Below are 21,946 nucleotides of genomic sequence, written 5' to 3'. Positions count from 1 at the left end.
TGATCGAGTATATTTTGGGAGTCCCCTATAGGTTTTTATCCATTCATAGGTAACCGAGTTGGTTTTCTTTGTTGAAAAATGTGCAACAAGAAATGTTAAATTTAGAATGTGCTAAAAATAGACCTACTAAAAATAGCATGTCTAAAAATAGTAGTTTGGCTAGTGAGGTCATTGGCCACATTGGGTGAGAGGTGAAACTGCTAAAAATAGAAAGTTCTAAAAATAGCATTTCTGGGTCCCTTCCTATTTATAGCAATCCCTAGTCTATCTATAGGAAGTAAAATTAATTTTGGTCTTAACAGCAGTTGGAAATATTAATTAATTAATTCAATTGAGTTAATTAGTTAAGGAAATTCGAATTTGAAGTCTTTGTGAGCATGCACATGAGTTATCCCACTGATTGAGGAATTTATCCTTAACTTCCTCCACTGATTGAGGGAATAAGTATGAGTTCTATAATGAGAGAATTAGTTGACTTAGTTATAACTAGTCAAATCCAGTTAGATTATTTTAACAAGTTGTTAAAATAATAAAATATAGTTTGTTAATGCTTGCATGCATGTGACAACTATTATTTTAGATAACTGAGGATTCACTCATGGATAACTATTGCATGTCAGTTCTGTCAGAGACCTAGTTGAGATCAGATGTGGGACAGTGTACTATCAGATGCTTGACTATTTCTAGTAAGTAGTTTTTGCATGGTTGAGGAGCTAGTGTCCTCAAGGATTGCGTAGTTGGACCGTTGGTTAATTTGGTATGTTTGGAATTAATAGCATATGCTTTTGCTATTATTTCCTAAGAAAACTACGCAAGGACCATAGGTAAAGCCTATATATACAGGGCTTGGTTGGTTCATGAGATATATCTTCATATATTCATAGTTCATTGAGAACTGGATAGCTTGAGAGCTGATTCTTTTTGTATTGTGAAGAGGATTTCCACTTGATTGATAATACATGGTTGGGGTTTTATGCTGGCGCTTTCCCCTGGATATATCTTGTGTTATGTGTGATTATTTCTCTTGATCAGTTATGCATGTTTCTACTTGATGTTGCTCATGAATTCGATTACGCTTCCGCTTAATGTTTTGTAGAAGTAGGAGAAGTATTATGCTTTAGGACATTGCATATATCGGTTTGTTCTACAGGTGAGATTCCTACATGGTATTGGAGCACAACTGATCAAGCAAGAACAATATACTAGCAGGAGAAATTCAAAGTTTATTATTCGGGATATAGATCTCAAGTTCTTATCACATCTATTTCATCGATGGCGTTCTATGGTTTGAGGCTTGAGTATGCCCTTGATGGCAACTCAAACTATATAGCTTGGAAGGATCGCATGGAGGCAATTTTGGAAGATAATGGTCTTAAGGATTTCATTGATCAAGAAATCCCTAAGCCTACTGACAAGACTGAGTAGGTGGAATAGAGGAAGTGTGTGGCTAGAGCTAGGAGAATTCTCTTGGAGGGAGTGCGAGATCACATTGTCTCGAGCCTCCATGGGAAGGAGACTCCGCATGCAATGTGGAAAACATTGAAAGATTTATATCAGAATAGTAGTGATCAGAGGAAGCTGGCACTGAAGGACAAACTTCGAAAGATCAAGTGTGAAAGGGATGAGACGATCTCTATGTATCTGACCAAGCTCATCACATGCAAGGATGAGCTTGCAAGTGTAGGGGTCATGACATCGGATGAGGATATGGTGAGTCTAGCACTCCTTGGCCTTCCTAAGAGCTGGCATAACTACCAGGACTTGGTGAATGGAAGGGAGAAACTGCCAGATTGGGAACGACTATGGTCGGATTTGATGCAGGAGGAGATCAGATGGAGCACCAGAGACAGTTCTTCATCCATGCATGATGAGGAGAATTGTGCCTTAGCGAGTAAGGTGAAGAAGGGGAAGGAGAAGGTTTCTCTTTCCGAATCCAGTTCTTCCAATGATGGGAAGAAGGTTGACAAATCGAAAGTGTGATGCTTTTGTTGTCATGAGGTGGGCCATTATGCTGCAAATTGTCCATGGAGGAAATCCAAGAAGGGATCTGGGGAAGGATCTGAAGGTGAGGCACTTGCTTCACAATTTGAGTTGGATTTCACACTCTTCGCATGCATGGTTTCATCCATGGTGGGAAGTGGTTGGTTTCTTGACAGTGGAGCTTCTTTCCACATGACCGGTGACAAGAGTTTGTTCAGTACTTTGGAGGAGAAAGATCTCCAGATACTCATAGCAATGGGTAATGATGAGAAGTATAGTGTCTCAGGTGTAGGCACATTTATTTTTTAGAGGGAGCATGGAGCTCACCTTACCTTGACCGATGTCAAGTATGTACTAGGACTGAAGAGAAACTTGGTGTCGATCGCGATGCTAGAAGACAGAGGCTATGGTGTAGTCTTCAGTAAGGGAAAGGTTTTCCTTAGACACATCATCACTAGACAGGTGAAGCAGATTGGTTCACGGGTCAAGACCCTGTATGCTCTTGAGGTTCATGATGCATGCAAAGCTTTGAGCAGCAAGGCAACTGATGGAGACTTGGTGGTTGAGAGGGAGGGTATATTACCTCTCAACATGCAGAGCTAGAAGAAGTCTCAGACGATTGTGGAGGAGCCACGATTGGTGCAGCAGCTTCAGGAGGTTGTGGAGCAGCCACAACAGGGGAAGCTGAGTGGAGATCGAGTAGAGACATATACTCATGCAGAGACCTCCAGTAGGGGGAAACTTTGAGCCAGGTGGGCTGAGGGATCACATGCAGCCATACCTCCAGGTAGGAGGTGGGGCAATATAGAGTGATCGTTCCAAGGAGGAGGGGTAGGATCCTTGAGGTACCCAACCTCTTGGATGAGACCTTACTACAGAAGCCCCGATGTGGAGTAGCAGGAACTGACTAATTAGGTAGAGACAGATGCAGATGGAGCGGCAGAGAGAGCGACAGTGCAAGGAATCCTAGGATAGCGCATAGCTAGCAGGCTGTAGCAATGCGAGAGGCATAAGTGTTTTGCACAGTGCTAGGTGGCACAGAGAGGTGTGCAATGGTGCAAGATGCATGGAGATGTTGCAGTAGCGCAGATGTCAGAGAGGGAGAACTTGTCAGCAGCAGGTAGAGCTTTAGCATCAGAGTATGTTCCTAGCCCAACAGGATGGTTAGTTGGGAGTGTTTTTTCCGAGTGTTGTTGGAGCAAGTGGACCGGGTAGATGTGTTGCATGCAGAACATTCCAGAGTTACAGGATCGAGTTCGAGAGGAAGCATTTCTTGTTAAGAGGGAGTGTTGAAAAATGTGCAACAAGAAATGTTAAATTTAGAATGTGCTAAAAATAGACCTGCTAAAAATAGCATGTCTAAAGATAGTAGTTTGGCCAGTGAGGTCATTGGCCACATTGGGTGAGAGGTGAAATTGCTAAAAATAGAAAGTTCTAAAAATAGCATTTATGGGTCCCTTCTTATTTATAGTAGTCCCTAGTCTATCTATAGGAATTAAAATTAATTTTGGTCTTAACAACAATTGGAAATATTAATTAATTAATTCAGTTGAGTTAATTAGTTAAGGAAATTCGAATTTGAAGTCTTTGTGAGCATGCACATGAGTTGTCCCATTGATTGAGGAATTTATCCTTAATTTCCTCCACTGATTGAGGGAATAAGTGTAGGTTTTAACCCTGTACAGAAATTACCTGCATACGAATTCTAAATCACAGAAAAATAAACAATGCGAGAGCATAACACATAAAACACATATACACAGAGATTTTCCCTTGGATCCCAAAACCGGGACTACCAGCTTGATTTTTCATTATATTCCTTTCAATGTTACAATACATATTTATACATGCCGAAGCATCCAATACCATGGACCGAAAACCATCGCGTCCAAAACCATGGACCGAAAACCATAGGTAGGTTCGCCCAACCTAATATAGGTATGAAGTGCAAGGATTTTTTTTGAGTTTTTGAGGGTTTTTGTTGGAAAAAGGAACAAACAAATTTTGGGTTCGGGGATGAGGCCAGATTTTCGCAGAGTTCCGGTTGGGGCAAGGTAGGCAGTAGTTTTGATGCTTGAAATTAAATGAATGGATAGAAAAGACTGCTGAGGAGTTGAAGAGGGCGTGAAGGTATCAAGAGTCCTCCTCAAACTGAAGAAAACATTGAGAATTAAACAAAACTACAGGCAGAGCACAACAAACTCATGGATTCTACCTTTGTCAATTAACTTGTTTAATTCAGAAGCAAAGAGAAGGGAAATGGCATACATAAAACATCAATGAACTTACAATTACATGAAGAAACACACCATCAAAACACAGAGCCACAAGGATCCCAACAAGTGCTGCAAAACCTTGGTCTTTCCTTTGCCAAAATTGTAGAAATGAAATGTACAATAGAGTGCCAAGCAATCCCAAGTATCCAACCCTGAAAATGACTAAGAAATTACATGATATAGACAAGCCTAACTCCTTCCCATGCCTCTAGGGGTCTAGCTCATCATTCTAGGAGCTGTTTGAACCAATTCTAAACAGGGAACTGAAATCTAGGCAATCAAACAACTTACCCCTATATGCTAGGAAACTGATTCATTCATTTAATTTTCACTTTTTAGTGAATGAATCCTCTAGAACAAGTAAAAATGTGCCAATATTACATCATGGTTATCAAATTACATCATGAAAGATCAAGAGTAACATCAAAAAGCAAAACTGGTCAAAACTGGGCGAATTTCTGAGCTGAACAGTGAAAAATAGGCAAAAATCCTCTATGCGCCGCGCCTGATTCTCTATGCGTTGTGCCACTTTGGAGCTGAATTTGAGGCCCTTCCTGAAGTCCAAATTGATCCCAAGATAGCTTGTTGGAAAGCCCTGCCTGTCTACTTTCCAACCCAAGTGGAATTTCTAAATTTGGATGTCATTTTCCCCTCCAAAACTTCAATCTCCCAAGACTGCTTCCTGTGTGTCAAAATAGGGGCAGTGAGGTCATTTTTTGAGTGTTTTTGGCCTCTTGAGGACTCAAAACTTGCCCAAATTTCTTGGACATGCACAACCAACCACAGTTTATCATGAAAAATCCAGAAATGCAAAGTTTTTTGGATTTGGAGCCTTCTAGCAAAAGCGAGCGCCACGTGGCACGACGCATAGGGAGACAAAACCTGTTTTTTAGTGCAAAAAAATTTCAAAATGCCAAAAATTGCTCCAAATTTCTTGAAATTTGGACTGGACCTTCTCTATCAAGTGTCATGCTGGGCTAAAGAGGCTTCAGCCAATATATAGAGACGATCATGCTCCTTTTGCCTCTTTTGCTTCCTTATTGCCTTCTTTAATTTTGCCTTTAGATTCCTTATTCGTGCCTTGCAAACCTTGTTCCGTGCCATGTAGTGGAAAGCCATGTGTCTCAGCAATGCTTTGTCCCTATCGGCCTTGTCCAGCAGTCCCTCTAAGTGGATGTTGACTCTTTCGAGCCAAGACTCCCGATCATCATTAATCTCTTGCTCCAATGAAGTGAATTCAATCCTCCTCCTTTGGGCAGCTTGACGATTCTCCCTGATGTTTTGTAATTCCATAATCACCTGCTGATCTTCAAGCTGCTTATTCCTTTGCTCCAAGTATTTTATATTCCACTTAGCCCTCTCCAAGTCGAGGGACAAGGCTTTGATCTCTGTCTGCTGCTCCTGGATGATATCTCTAAGGTTGGCACTTTGTGGGCCCATATCTGTATCGTCATCCTGAATGAGAATGAAGTTGGTCTCTCGTTCACCTGAAGGCCCCTCATCCTACATTGGCCTCTTGCCTTTGTCCTATACCTGTGGTGCTGATGTCGGAAGCGAGGCCCCTTCCACACCGGGTGGAGATAACACTTGCTTAGCTGCCGCAAACAACTGACTGGTACCCTTATGATAAGTAATGAAAACCGGTATAGTAGTAGTGTGTGGATCATGGCCTTCATGCTGATGAGAAGGTCCACCTGTCTCATGCCTAGCCTCTGAAGGCCCCTGTGAAGCTCTGAAGAAATAATGGGAGATGAAATCATCCCAAGTGATGCCATGTAATCCAAGCTGATGAACCACCACAATCTTGATGAGAGCAAAATGATAAACACTGTTAAGTTGCTGCTGAGGGGTTTTGTGCTGCATAAGGGTGATCATCCTCTCTATGTTCCCGCATATGAAATAAGGAATGTTCATCATCCGTACCCAGGTGAAATGCATGAGCAACCTGATGTGATAAGCATATAAACGAGAGAACCGTCCCTCGCAGCTGAAATAATTCATGATTAATTTCATTAGTGGAGCATATTCATCTTTAAGATATCGGAATGGAAACACTCTTTTGAGCTGCCTCAAGAAACCGGGTTTAATATATGGCTCATAATGCTGCCGGTCAATCTTCTGCCTCTTGTTCCATGGTTCTCCAATGTTTGGTATGCCGGTTGCTAGTGAGATAGATTCTGGTGTAAGTGTGAAGGTGACACCAGCCAAAGTAACCTGATCTCCATGTAAATGCAGTACAAACAGATGAGCCAACTCATGATGAAATTGAACATTAGCAACCTTCTCACAAAACTCATAACATGACTGATGCTGAAAACAGGAGATGGCTAGAGGGCAGGCCTGTAATTCAGTAAGGGTGGTTGGTTCTTCTCTGATATGTCTGCCACCCTTATGAGGTCTCCGGGGTGCATGTTCCTCCATGGGTGAGTCACTTTGGGTCTCCACTTCATAATCAGATGAATGCTCGGATGCCATAACTGCTGATAGACAAATTGGTTTGAAGGAACAGGTGCTGATGTATGAAACTGCTTTGGACTGCCTTTTGGTGATGTACTTGAGCTCTGGCACCAAGGGAAAAATAGTGAAACAAGGGACTGCAAAGGGAGGGGAAAACAGTGAGGGATTAGGGACTGTTGGGATAAAATCAGTTAGGGAAATATGGGAGAGTTTGGGAATTTATGTATAGGGTTAGGAATTTTTGTATAGGGTTAGGGTTTGAAGTTTTGGGTTTGGGAATTTGGGAAAGGGAATTTGGGAGAAGTAATTAATGAGCTTAGGGGGATAGGGAAACTTAGGAAATGATGAAAACAAGGGACCAATGGGATGAGGGAGTGAATTTGGTGACAAAACAATGATTTTGAAACCCTAATAGCAAGTTTCCTTGAGGCAATTTAAAATTTAGGGTTTGATATTTTTGTTTTAACCATTATCATCCATAAACCACCATAGCCTATCACAAAATTGGATGAAACACCAAGATGGAGGCTCTACCTGGAAAATCCGTGCGAGTTCTTGGCGATTTGGAGGAATTGTGAGCAGTTTCAGGCCTTTAAGTGTATGCGCCACGCAAAACGCCCAATGCGCCGCGCCTTCCCAATGTGCCGTGCCCGTGTAGAAATGAACTGCGCGTTTGCTCCCAGTGCGCCGCGCGCAATCTAAACATAGTCTTGGCTTTGAAAATTACAGTTTCGCCCTCTCACCACTAAACTTGGACTTTCATTGATCTCTTGGATGCAAATGACATTGATACACATAGAAATATCTTTATAAAGTCATTTGATTTGTAAAGACCCATTTTTGTAATGTTTTAGCTTTTGGCACTTTTTCACTCTAATACAAACCCTATTCTTTTGTTTCCTCTTTGATTATCTGACTTGAATGATGAATCTTTTGGCTATTTTTGCAGGGATAGTGGCATGTCTTGACAAAGGAAGACCAGGGCTGCGCCTGGAGAATTCAACAACTGAAAAACTTTTGAAAATTACATGGCAATTTATTACAAAATGAAATGACGAATTTTCTTCAAAACAGAGTTTTGAAGAAAAGTCATAGTCCAGCAATATGACGATGAAAATATTTGAAATGAAAACTTATTAAGAACCTCCCTCATGGGTCTGCTGGCATTGTTGGACATTGTTGAAGACCAAATCAACTAACCCTAGACCTAGTGACTGAAATGACTCTTGCTGATCAGGAGACTAAAACAGGACTGTAAGTGACTTTAAAACTTGATTTTGATGAACAGACCTGAGCCAGCAGGGAAAGGCATGAGGGGTAATGAATGACAAGACCCTTCCATCAGATTATGGCATGCCCCTAGCGGAATGCAACTGAGTGAATCGAGCGAGACACCTAAAAATGAAATGCAATAAGAGAAATGATCTCTGACGGAGGGCTGAACAGACTGACTCTAACATTGGCTCCAATGGGGATGGTAGCTCCTTGGAGGTGCCAAGAACTACAGATCTCTGGGAAAGATAGACAGTGCCTTCGTCCATTGGGCCATGGAGTCCATTATTTCGAGAAATCCACACAAGACTTTTGACTCAATTTATTTACTGAAACTTGACTCAAACTGACTCAATTTTGAACTTAAAATGACTCAAAGACTGACTTGACAAACTCAAACCAAAGCTGAAATCATCCTTCAGAATTATAGCCTTCACTTCGGGCCCCAAACTGAAGAAAAGATCACAGCACACACTTGCAATGAAACTGAAATAAAATGGTATTTACAGTGACAATGTAAACAACAGAAACAACTCAGAAATGATACCGCTTGAGCAACCGACCATTGACCGGCCCTCCTGGACAATCTTCCCCGTTCATCTCCTTCAGAAGAAAGGCATTATGACCTCAATATGCTGCAATCTTAAAGGGACCTTTCTAGAGATTTTCAAACTTACCGTGCTTGCCCTTTTCCTCATTCCTTGCATCCCACTTCAACACCACATCATCCAACTGAAATTTGTCCGCCTTTGCTTTTCTGTCATAATTTTTCTTAATTCTCTCCTGCAATTTGAACGTGTTTTGAAAAACTTCTTCCCGTGTCTACTGCAAATGGATCATTTGATTTAGTCTTCTCTGTATTGGATCATCTTCACTACCAGCCTCCTGAAGAAGTTTGACTACCGGAGCTGCAAGAGAGGTAGGAAACACTGTATTGGATCATCTTCTCTTTCCGAATCCAGTTCTTCCAATGATGGGAAGAAGGTTGAAAAATCGAAACTGTGATGCTTTTGTTGTCATGAGGTAGGCCATTATGCTGCAAATTGTCCATGGAGGAAATCCAAGAAGGGATCTGGGGAAGGATCTGAAGGTGAGGCACTTGCTTCACAATTTGAGTTGGATTTCACACTCTTCGCATGCATGGTTTCATCCATGGTGGGAAGTGGTTGGTTTCTTGAAAGTGGAGCTTCTTTCCACATGACCGGTGACAAGAGTTTGTTCAGTACTTTGGAGGAGAAAGATCTCCAGATACTCTTAGCAATGGGTAATGATGAGAAGTATAGTGTCTTAGGTGTAGGCACAGTTATTTTTTAGAGGGAGCATGGAGCTCACCTTACCTTGACCGATGTCAAGTATGTACTAGGACTGAAAAGAAACTTGGTGTCGATTGCGATGCTAGAAGACAGAGGCTATGGTGTAGTCTTCAGTAAGGGAAAGGTTTTCCTTAGACACATCATCACTAGACAGGTGAAGCAGATTGGTTCACGGGTCAAGAACCTGTATGCTCTTGAGGTTCATGAGGCATGCAAAGCTTTGAGCAGCAAGGCAACTGATGGAGACTTGGTGGTTGAGAGGGAGGGTATATTACCTCTCAACATGCAGAGCCAGAAGAAGTCTCAGACGATTGTGGAGGAGCCACGATTGGTGCAACAGCTTCAGGACGTTGTGGAGCAGCCACAATAGGGGAAGCTGAGTGGAGATCGAGTAGAGACATCTACTCATGCAGAGACCTCCAGTAGGGGGAAACTTTGAGCCAGGTGGGCTGAGGGATCACATGCAGCCATACCTCCAGGTAGGAGGTGGGGAAATATAGAGTGATCGTTCCAAGGAGGAGGGGTAGGATCCTTGAGGTACCCAACCTCTTGGATGAGACCTTACTACAGAAGCCCCGATGTGGAGTAGCAAGAACTGACTAATTAGGTAGAGACAGATGCAGATGGAGCGGCAGAGAGAGCGACAGTGCAAGGAATCCTAGGATAGCGCATAGCTAGCAGGCTGTAGCAATGCGAGAGGCATAAGTGTTTTGCACAGTGCTAGGTGGCACAGAGAGGTGTGCAATGGTGCAAGATGCATGGAGATGTTGCAGTAGTGCAGATGTCAGAGAGGGAGCACTTGTCAGCAGCAGGTAGAGCTTTAGCATCAGAGTATGTTCCTAGCCCAACAGGATGGTCAGTTGGGAGTGTTTTTTCCGAGTGTTGTTGGAGCAAGTGGACCGGGTAGATGTGTTGCATGCAGAACATTCTAGAGTTATGGGATCGAGTTCGAGAGGAAGCATTTCTTGTTAAGAGGGAGTGTTGAAAAATGTGCAACAAGAAATGTTAAATTTAGAATGTGCTAAAAATAGACCTGCTAAAAATAGCATGTCTAAAAATAGTAGTTTGGCCAGTGAGGTCATTGGCCACATTGGGTGAGAGGTGAAATTGCTAAAAATAGAAAGTTCTAAAAATAGCATTTATGGGTCCCTTCTTATTTATAGTAGTCCCTAGTCTATCTATAGGAATTAAAATTAATTTTGGTCTTAACAACAGTTGGAAATATTAATTAATTAATTCAGTTGAGTTAATTAGTTAAGGAAATTCGAATTTGAAGTCTTTGTGAGCATGCACATGAGTTGTCCCATTGATTGAGGAATTTATCCTTAATTTCCTCCACTGATTGAGGGAATAAGTGTAGGTTTTAACCCCGTACAGAAATTACCTACATACGAATTCTAAATCACAGAAAAATAAACAATGCGAGAGCATAACACATAAAACACATATACACAGAGATTTTCCCTTGGATCCCAAAACCGGGACTACCAGCTTGATTTTTCATTATATTCCTTTCAATGTTATAATACATATTTATACATGCCGAAGCATCCAATACCATGGACCGAAAACCATCGCGTCCAAAACCATGGACCGAAAACCATAGGTAGGTTCGCCCAACCTAATATAGGGTCCAAAAAAAATTTTCCCGGGGCGCTGCCTCGGACCCCGTAGAGGGGGGCTACCCGCCCCCCTCAAACCCCCCGGATAAGGGGTGCTGCCGCCCCCCTTGTGACCCCCCCACTACGCAATCAACGCAACGAAGGGGGGGCTTCGCCCCCTCTCTAACCCCCCGATTCACTACGTAGGTTAGTCGTGGAAAGAATATAAGACAACCCAACAATCTCGCACTTGTTGTTTTCTTTCTGCAGGGGGCCACAAGAGAGCTTAGTCATTTTTCCAGCCCTGAAAATGCCCATTGTTTCTCTACACTAAGAGAACTTCTCAAAGCTCACAAATTTTGTCAATGCATCTGCAGTATTCTTCAAAGTGTCCACCTTTACCAGCGACACCTTTTTGTCTTCTATCATATCCCTCACAAAGTGATACTGAACATCAATGTGCTTTGTCTTTGAATGATAAGCAGGGTTCTTTGCCAAGAAAATTACCCTTTGGCTGTCACAGTCTATTCTTATAGCTCCCTGTACTAACCCCATACTTGAACACAATCTCTGCAACCAAACTGCTTCCTTGCTTGCATGAGTGGCTGCCATGTATTCTGCCTCTGTAATTGATAGTGCTACTACAGATTGTTTCTTACTCGTCCAACTGATTGCAACTCCAAATAGGTTAAACACATACCCACTTGTAGATCTTCTCTGATCCAGATCTCCAGCCCAGTCTGCATCAACAAAGCCACAAATATCCAACACTCTGTCCAATCCTGGTCTTCCTTGGTAGCACAAACCATAATCACTAGTGCCACGCAAATACCTAAAAACCCGCTTCACTGCTGTCTAGTGCTCCTTCCCTGGTTTTGACATAAACCTGCTCAATACTCCCACTGCATGTGCAATGTCTGGTCTAGTACAGACCATTGCATACATCAGGCTACCGACTGCACTTGCATATGGAACACGGGACATGTCCTCTTCCTCTTCTTGTGTCTTGGGACACTGTTCAGCAGATAACCTCACACCTACAGGAATAGGAACCTTCACCGATTTACTATCCTGCATATTAAACCTCTGCAGTATTGTCTCGACATACTTCCTCTGGTTTAACCAAAGCTTCCTTTTTGCCTGATCTCTTTTAATTTCCATGCCCAAAATATAGTTTGCAGCACCAAGATCTTTCATGTCAAATTTGGAGGACAATTGGGTCTTCAAGTCCTAGATAATTTCTTTGTCATTTCCAACCAGCAACATATCATCCACATACAAGACCAGATAAATAACACGGTCACCAATTAATTTAAAATACACACAGTGATCTGCTTTGCTTCTGGTGAAGCCAAGTCCCCGTATAAATGTATCAAATTTCTGATACCACATCCTTGGTGACTATTTTAACCCATACAGAGACTTCTTGAACTTGCATACCAGTTCTTTCTTACCCTTCACCGCAAAGCCTTCAGGTTTCTTCATGTAGATTTCCTCTTCCAAATCCCCGTGAATAAATGTTGTCTTCACATCCATCTGTTCTACCTCAAAATCAAAAGCAGCAGCAACAGATAAAAGTAACCTAATAGAAGTTACCTTAGCAACAGGAGAAAAAATATCACCAAAATCAATTCCCGGCACCTGGGAATAACCTTTTGCTACCAACCGAGCTTTGTATTTCTCCACCTTCCCTTCTGCATTTGTCTTCTTTTTGAACACCCATTTGTTGCCAATGGGTTTCCTTCCAGCCGACAACTCCACCAGATCCCAAGCCTCATTTTTGTGCAAAGATGCCATTTCATCAAGCATGGCCTCTTTCCAGAGTTTTCCATCCTCTGAATCTACTGCTTCCTTCACAGTTCTGGGATCATCATCAGTAATAGACAAAGAAAAATTTGAAAAGAAAGCAGATGGACTATACCTTTCTGGCTGCCTTCTTTCTCAAATTGATCTTCTCAGAGATGGAGTTTGTGGCTCTTCATCTTCTGATTCCTCCTCTGCTGCAGAGTCTGATTCTTCCTCCTTTAGCTCAAAATCCATCTTCTTAGGTTCCTTTGGTTGGACTTCATGTTTAATAACATCTTTTACCTCTCTAAACACCACATCTCGGTTGTACACAACCTTATGTGTGGCTGGGTTCCAAAGCTTATAACCCTTTAAACCATCCTTATACCCAATAAAGATGCACTTTTCAGATTTACTATCCAACTTGGTTCGTTTCTCCTTTGGAACATGTACATATGCATCACATCCAAATACCCTTAGATGTGAAAGAGAGGGTTTCTTACCAGTCCATACTTCTTGTGGAGTCTTATCCTCCAACACTGATGAAGGTGACCTGTTGACCAAGTAACATGCAGTATCCACCGCCTCTGCCCAGAATTCCTGTCCTAACCCGGCACCACTGAGCATGCTTCTTACCCTTTCCATCAACGTCTTGTTCATTCTTTCTGCGACTCCATTTTGCTAAGGTGTCTATGGAGTAGTCTTCTGCCGTGCTATACCACACTTCTTACAGAATTCTTCAAATTCCTTACTGCAAAGCTCTCCACCATTATCTGTCCTCAGCACCTTTATCTTCTTCTATGTCTGATTTTCCACCAGAGCCTTAAATTCTTTAAACTTGTCAAAGACTTCAGATTTCTTCTTAAGGAAATATATCCATGTATTCCTTGAGAAGTCATCTATAAATGATACATAGTACATAGACTTACCCAGTGATGGAACCTTCACAGGTCCAAACACATCACTGTGCACAAGCTCTAATATCTGTTTCGCCCTCTTAGCACCAGAGGGGAAACTCACCCGATTCTGCTTCCCATATACACAATTTTCGCAAAAATCAAAATCTAGAGAGCTATTACTCATACCTTCTACCATACCTTTACCATGAAGTATTCGAAGGCCCTTCTCTCCAATATGTCCAAGCCTTTGATGCCACAGCATGGTCTTCTCTCCAGAGACCACTATATTTTCAGCTCCACTTTCAAGAACCACAGAACTGTTGCACCCATCAACAACAGTGCTACCTTGCAGCTTGTACAGAGTTCCAGTCCGAACTCCCCGCATCAATACCAGTGCTCCCCGAACCATCTTGCAGGTATCGTTCTCGAACACTGTTTTTACACTTGCATCATCCAACTTGCTTACAGAAATCATATTTCTGGCCAATGTAGGAATATGCAGAACACCCGGAAGTGTTCTAATGTGGGACAGTGTACTATCAAATGCTTGACTATTTCTAGTAAGTAGTTTTTGCATGGTTGAGGAACTAGTGTCCTCAAGGATTGTGTAGTTGGACCATTGGTTAATTTGGTATGTTTGGAATTAATAGCATATGCTTTTGCTATTATTTCCTAAGAAAACTACGCAAGGACCATAGGTAAAGCCTATATATACAGGGCTTGGTTGGTTCATGAGATATATCTTCATATCTTCATAGTTCATTGAGAACTGGATAGCTTGAGAGCTGATTCTTTTTGTATTGTGAAGAGGATTTCCACTTGATTGATAATACATGGTTGGGGTTTTTGATGGTGCTTTCCCCTGGATATATCTTGTGTTATGTGTGATTATTTCTCTTAATCAGTTATGCATGTTTCTACTTGATGTTGCTCATGAATTCGATTATGCTTCCGCTTAATGTTTTGTAGAAGTAGAACAAGTATTATGCTTTAGGACATTGCATATATCTGTTTGTTCTACAGGTGAAATTTCTACATCCTTGGATACCCTGATACACCGAACACAACATTCAGGGAGATTGCCTGCACGTACGTTAAGTCCCTTGTTCGCCAAGGTGTATATTGTTGTTCACTGTTACTTGGTAAACCTTTATGCCTAGTTACCCCTTTGTTTTGTTTGTGCCTTTAATTTCTAAAATCAATTAATTGACTATGGAACAAAATCCTCCTCGTGGAACAACTCCTTAGTGGATCTTAGGTTGAGATTAATGGAAACAGTTCCAGAGTCTACCAATCAAGGAAACCCATCTGACGGGAATCCTGGTCCTTTTCCTTCTTTTGGAAATATCGGTGCTCCTTATATGGAAACATTATCCCTTCCTAGATTTACCATTGGTTTACTAGTTTGGCTATTTTTGACCCCTATGGTTCCGAATGTCCAAACTACTTCTCGACCAAGTTCTCCTCCACTTGAACAACATCAACCTCATGTTGGTCCTAAAGTTGACCCTTTACCTTCTTCACCTATTGTTTCTTCATCCCTTTCTTCCTCTTCACCTGGTGAAAGTCTTTATTCTAGTAACCAAGAAGCTAAGAATAAGAAGAAAAGGATGAAGAAGAAGAAGCAAAATAAGCAGGGGGGCAACCAAGAAACCATTGCTACAAACACAACATGTATGGACAAATATTCAAATCAACCCTGTAAAGTTAAATTTCCTTACATGTTATGTAAGGGTGACCAACTTCTTTGAGTTTTTCCTGGTATTCCCAAGGTATTAGAAGTGTGGTCCACAGGCTCACATTAGCCTTTGTCGTCAGCTTTTGGAGATCATGTTGGTGACAAACCTTGAACTAGCGATAGTAAGGTCCATGGGAAAAAGGGTAAAGTCAAATTTGCCTATAATTTATGTGAAGGGAATCATCCTATTCGCCTTTGTCCTTATATGGATGAAGCTTCAAAAGTGTTGGAAAACCTTACAACTTATTAGCCATGACTTCCAGTTGGTTACTGGAATCTTTCTCCCAGTCCTCCACTAGTTGATGGAGTGATTGATCAAAATCCAAATCCAATCAATCCTACTCTCTCTTAACATGAATCCCATGAGTCCATTCCCGACCAACCATTGGTTGAGAAAATGGTTGACTTGATTCCACCTTCAGTTGATCATACCTTTCCTGTAGAGAGTGAAATTCATACCGCTTAGATTCTTCTTGTTTCTTTTGATTTTACCGAACAAGGGGGCATTTCTCCCATCCCTATGAAACCCCCTCCAAGGAAACAAGTCATTTCATTTTATTGGAGTTGGTTGACAGAACCTCGTCTTCCTCCTTATGTACCCTTCCATATCATATTACATAATTATAATGTGGTCATATCTAGAACAATCATAGATGAAGGCACATCTACTAGTATTCTATCATCAACTACTTGGCAAGCTTTAAGCTCTCCACGGCTTGTGCCCATTACCTAGAATATGTTAGATTTTAGCAAAGGAACCAATCAACCATTAGGGATCCTTCCTAATTTGCCTATTTCTTTGGGAGGAAAGACTGTCTATATCGATGTGATGGTAGTCCAAGGCCCTTTGGATTTTAATTTACTCCTTGGGCGTGACTATGTTTATGTCATGGAAGCTCTTGTCTCTTCACTCTTCCGTGTGATGTGTTTCAAGAATGAAGGAAGAATCGTGACTATTGACCATATTTTTTTTGTTGGTCTTAATTTAACTCCCAGTCAACCAATTTTCCTAAATAGCCCTTATATACAAGCGGTATCTCCCCCACCACAGATTAATTATGTGGCAACCTGTTCCATGCCCATGTGTACTGATGATCTAGTAGGTGATGTAGTGCATCATTTAATGGGGGCATTGTAGTCTAATCTGTCAATTGGATCCTTTGATCCCTTCCAGAGTGTTGTTCTCCAATTTGATGTGAACCTCTTGGAAGCCATGGTATCCTTGAGGCCATGATCTGATTTTGGAGTAGAGTTCCTTTTCTTGTGTCAAACTCTTTAAAAAATGAAACAAGGTCTTTAACATAGTTCCTTTTCTTGTGTCAAACCTGTTAAAAAATGAAACAAGGTCCTCATAGCAGAGTTCCTTTTCTCGTGTCAAGCTTGTTAAAAAATGAAACAAGCTCTTATGAGGATAGTTCTTTTACTATGTAAGCCTCATTAAAAAATGAAATAGGTTCCTACGAGCATAGTTCTTTTCTTGTGTCAAGCTTGTTAAAAAATGAAACAAATCCCCTTTCAATTAGGGTCTTTGATTAGATATCGTAAATTTCCAGTCATCTTTCACTTGATCTCATAAATAAACCTTCATTCCATCCACCTGTTAGTACCCAATAGTCTACTTAGGTGAATGAAATGAATCTTGGGGGGCATGTACCTCGAATTGAGTCATTATGTTGGGGGCATGCAAACTTATTTCAAGAATAATTTTTTTTTTGTTTCAAGCTTGTGTAAAAATGAAACTACGATCAAGCATAGTTTTCTCATGTTTCAAGATTGTGTAAAAATGAAACTACGATCAAGCATAGTTTTCTCATGTTTCAAGTTGGTGTAAAAATGAAACCATCTTTCAGTATTCTCAAGCATAGTTTCTACATGTTTCAAGCTTGTGAAAAAATGAAACCATCTTTTAGTATTCTCAAGCATAGTTTCTACATGTTTCAAGCTTGTGTAAAAAATGAAACCAATTTCAAGCATAGTTTCCCATGTTTCAAGCTTCTGTAAAAATGAAACCATTCCCATCCCTCGTGATTGCCATTTTTATTCGCCTATTTTTTCAAGATGAGCCTTGGTTTTCTCATTCCATCGTCACCATCTTCTTGGATGATCATACACTTTCACTTGGTTCTTTTACCCTTTCCCGAAGAATCACTGCGATGAGTGATCTTGTTAGCTCGTCTGTTGAAATTTGTACGATTTGAGTAGTTCCATCATGACCAGAACTAGTTTCTACCCTTTATAGCACTCGTTCCTCCAGGAGAAGTCCTCTTTTATCTCTTTTTAGACTCCTAAAATATGAAAATATCATCGAGCACTTGTCTTTTCAAACTCGTAAAAGTAAATGAAAAGATATCTACTCAGTATAAGTTTACCCCTTTTCCGAACTGAGATATACTAACTACAAAAAAGGAATACCTTAGTTGAACATGGCTAAGACGTTCTCTTGGGTATTGTTTTCTGCCTTTTCGGCCCTCAGGGACTACCTACGAAAAGGAACATATGGAGTTTTTTTGCCTCTTTTTCAAACTCTCTAAACATGAAAAAGAAGTCGAGTTTTCACCCCAAATGGACTCGTCGATCATGATGGGATCGAACCACTCCTTCTCTGGGTTCGTTAAATATTCTTAGAGGGATTCATCTGAAGGATGGACTTACATATCAAGCATATGTTATCCTCCTCAAGATTGTTAAAAAATAAAGAGGTACTGACTAATATGGTTGGGGAAATTGGGAAAATAGGGTACTCCATTTGTTAATGGTAGTGAGTCTCTCTTGAACATGACACTCTTCCACTTCATCTCTGTGGTTGTTGGGTTGGGTAATCTGCTTGTATTTTGGTTCATCATACCTTCACAAAACCTCCATTTCAGTTTTGGGTCAATGCTGCCAACTCCATTTCAGTGTCGCTAGTGTGTTCAAGAGAAGTCATTCAGCTTATATTTGTTGCAATACTCTTAAGCCTTCATTCCATGTTTTCCTTTCCTGATCCAGTTCCATATTAACATCATTATGATCATTTTGTCTCAATCATGATACCTGTTTCGTGTCGTTGATGGGGGATACATTAAGGCCCTCCTCCGACGGGTCACTTCCTGTCGAATGAGCACATTATCTAGGAAGTTGACTTATAAACACCCATCGGTACCTTGGTGCTTGCATACATCAATGGAAAGTTCCCTTGCTCTCGAAAATAGGTTTACATCATTGGCCTCAGACCGAAAGATTATGTGTTGTCTTCGACATCAATTCATTTATTCACACCATACAGATTGTACTTGAGTACCTTGAGAGCCATTAACATCATCGGTGGTTTCTCTCGCGTATGTTAATAACTTACATCATCGGCTGGTAATCAAATGGTGTATACCATGTTCGATCGCAACTCATTGATTCACATGGTTAGACTTGTACGTTGGTTGGTTGTATGAAGGAGACATAAAACCCTAGATTTAGTTTCATCCATCCGAGCTGCAATTTCAGGAGTTATGCAAAGATCACAATGTATGATGGCCATGATCAGTCAAATAGTCATCCAGTCATGGGTCCACTAGTTGTCATCTGTGGACATGTCTTTTGATCATTATACATGTTATGTTAGCTTATGTGTTGAGTATGGGTATGCCTCCCTTAGAAACAGATATGTCATGATGAAAATGTATTGTAATAGAAGATGAAGCTCGCCGGTTATTCTTGATCCCAACTTGTCACAAGGTAAAGCGCTTCAGTCATCAGTCATCATGTTTGAATTTGCGTTTTAGGGGGAAATATGTTATAGGCTATTTTGTCTTATCTGATCAATCAACCTCTAAGTTGGATCATTCACATCCTTTTCCCCCTTTACATCATCATTGCACAAAGCCCTATGCATGACTATCTCATTCCCCAGATTTTCTAGCCTAAACTGCATCATCTGAGCCAGTTTTAGGACCAATGCTCCTTGGCCTCTTATTGGATTGTGTTTATCTACAGGTTTCTCCACTATGGCCTATGTTGATTACCTACAAGTTTTTCCCTTTGCACCTGCGTTGGCTCTAGAAATTTGGGAAAAAGAGAGAGAATATCAAAGCCTCCATTTCCAGAAGCTTCCAAGATTTGTTGTAACCATTTACCTCAGATAAAACTTTTGAATCCTATCCTATCCTACCCTACCTTGTATTTTCCATCCCTTATCCTTAGATCTCATCCTCTCATCAAGAGTGGATATCAATCCTAAGATTGGTAAAAGGATGAGAACTCCCAACTTACCTCACTCTATATATTTACAACCCTCCATATGCAAGGGGTTGGATTTTGGAGAGTGATTCGACCCTTATGCTGATGTGGTGAGAGGTTTCATTTCATGAATTTAGGGTGATTGGAGGTGCACTTTTTGACAAAGGAATGGAAATTCAACAACTTGGAGGAGCTCTTCTATAGGATCAACACTTATTTATGGTTGTAACTCACTCCATTTATATCAATACAAATAGTTCGTTGTTTTCCTATATGTGATGTCATTATTTAATGTATTTCAATACCATGTTGATTTGTTGAATAAAGTAGATATATGATGCTACATAGATTTCGTAGTTTCTTGGCTTATGTTTTCTGGTTGTGCAGGTTCCAATTTTCGCAGTTGGAGCTAGGATTGGAGCATTCAAGCCAAAGAAGGAGTGAAACATACAAGAAATCCCAAGTAGGTTTCATTTGTTAATATACTTTAAGTAAAACATTGGGTCCTTTGTATTTTTGTTGTTCTAGGTCAATCCACGAGACCTAGGGGAGATATTTCTGTTCGTAGTGATAAATCCTGCATAAGACCCGGTATTTTCATTTTTTAACTAGCAGGAAAATAAGACCAAAAGGAAGCTTGTGTTAGAGAGACGAGTGGTATAATGATATGAATCTTGTTCTAAGGCTTATGTAATCGACCTAAGAAAATCAGAAGGTAGTGGCAAAGTGTATGGTAATGGAAATCCACTCATCTTAGTGGTCTTTCTAAAAGGTGGTCATGGGTTGCGAGATGGAGGCAAGGAAGATACAAATGCAAGAGGTCACGCATGATTGTAAGTTTGATGAGTGGAATTAAGGAAAGCATCATTATGGTAGCATATAGAAAGACATTGAAGATCATGAGCACCGGGGACCAAAAAGTAACGATAAAATGGGTGGGGACACCCTATATGGTAATAATGGCCAGAAATAATATACAAAGAGAGGCATGCGACTCAATTGTAATTTCTTGGCAAGTAATTAAGAGGACTCTCGAAAATACGAATGATCATAACATGAGCACCAAAATGGAAATCAAGGGGTTATTTTAGGGCTCCCATAAAGGGTAGGCTCTACCACACAAGTTATAATGTTAAAAAAGACATGGTTAATGCTACAACCTAATTGGTGTGGGCCCTAAGACAAGTGAAACAATGTGGGAAAGGTCAAGATGCAATGGCAAGATTGATGAATCCTAACCCTATATGCCAAGTTCAAACATAAACCTCAAGGCGACGACAAATATTTTTGTCATTTTTTGTTTTTTTTTTTAATGAATTGTATACATATATACAAGGCGTCATGTCTATATGTCTAGGAATAATACTTCTTCGTGTAGAGCCCATTATGAAGCTCAACAAGAATTTTCCCATCATAATTGACAAACACATATGCCCCCTTCCTTAACACATATTTGACAATGTATGGACCAATCCAAAGGGGTTCTAGTATTCTCGCACCAAGATGATAATGTCGTTGATCATAGAAAAGGAATAAATAACCTTCCAAAAAGACATGAGGTCGAACAATCTTGTTGTATTGAAGTTTGACATGTTTTTTATGAGCCTCATTTGCTAGAATAACATCTCGACGATGTTTGTCGATTTGAGCCAAATAAAGGAGGAATTATTACTCACCCAAATTGCTTGGGAGAAGTTTAACGACAAGTTTTAATGATGAAATCTCGAATTTGATAGGTAACATTGCTTCCACGCCATAAACAATTTGGAAAGGATTAAATCTCGTGGAGGTCTTGGGTGATGTTCGATAAGCCTAAAGAGTTGAAAATAACATTAAGTTCCAATTTTGATTATGGTTCCCCCCCATACGTTGGATCATAGTTTTGAGGACGTGATTGATGGCCTCAACTTGGCCATTAGATTAAGGATTGAGTTCTCATGGTAGAACCCCAACTTGGCTGGTAATTTAGCCATCATTTGATTGCGAAAGTGAATGTTGTGATCAATCATTGTCTCTTTAGGAACACCAAACCTAACAATAATGTGGTTGAAAAAGAAAAGAGCTATGGTTGTGTTGTCGACAAAATAGGTAGGCATAGCCTCAACACATTTTGTAAAGTAATATATTACCACAATGACATAATTATGACCATTGGAGGGGGTATGATTACACTTCATAAAAGTGACGCCCCATTTACCAAAGGGACCGACAACAACCACAGGATGAAGGGGAGTAGGATGAGAAGATATTTTTATGAGTAAATAACTAATAGGGCTGACACCTTTGGATCATAGTCATACTATCCTTGAAGATCAACATTCAAAAGTACCCAGCACAAGATTTTCTGAGCAGTTCCTAACCTGAAGAGATGACCATCACATACCCCTGCGTGGCAATCATTGAGAATGTGTTCAAC

This window comes from Pinus tabuliformis, chromosome 3_2, assembly GCF_031772625.1.
Source record: "Pinus tabuliformis cultivar Carrire ecotype Pingquan chromosome 3_2, CPIR1, whole genome shotgun sequence".
Taxonomy (NCBI): domain Eukaryota; kingdom Viridiplantae; phylum Streptophyta; class Pinopsida; order Pinales; family Pinaceae; genus Pinus; species Pinus tabuliformis.
Note: the sequence above shows the minus strand (reverse complement) of the source record.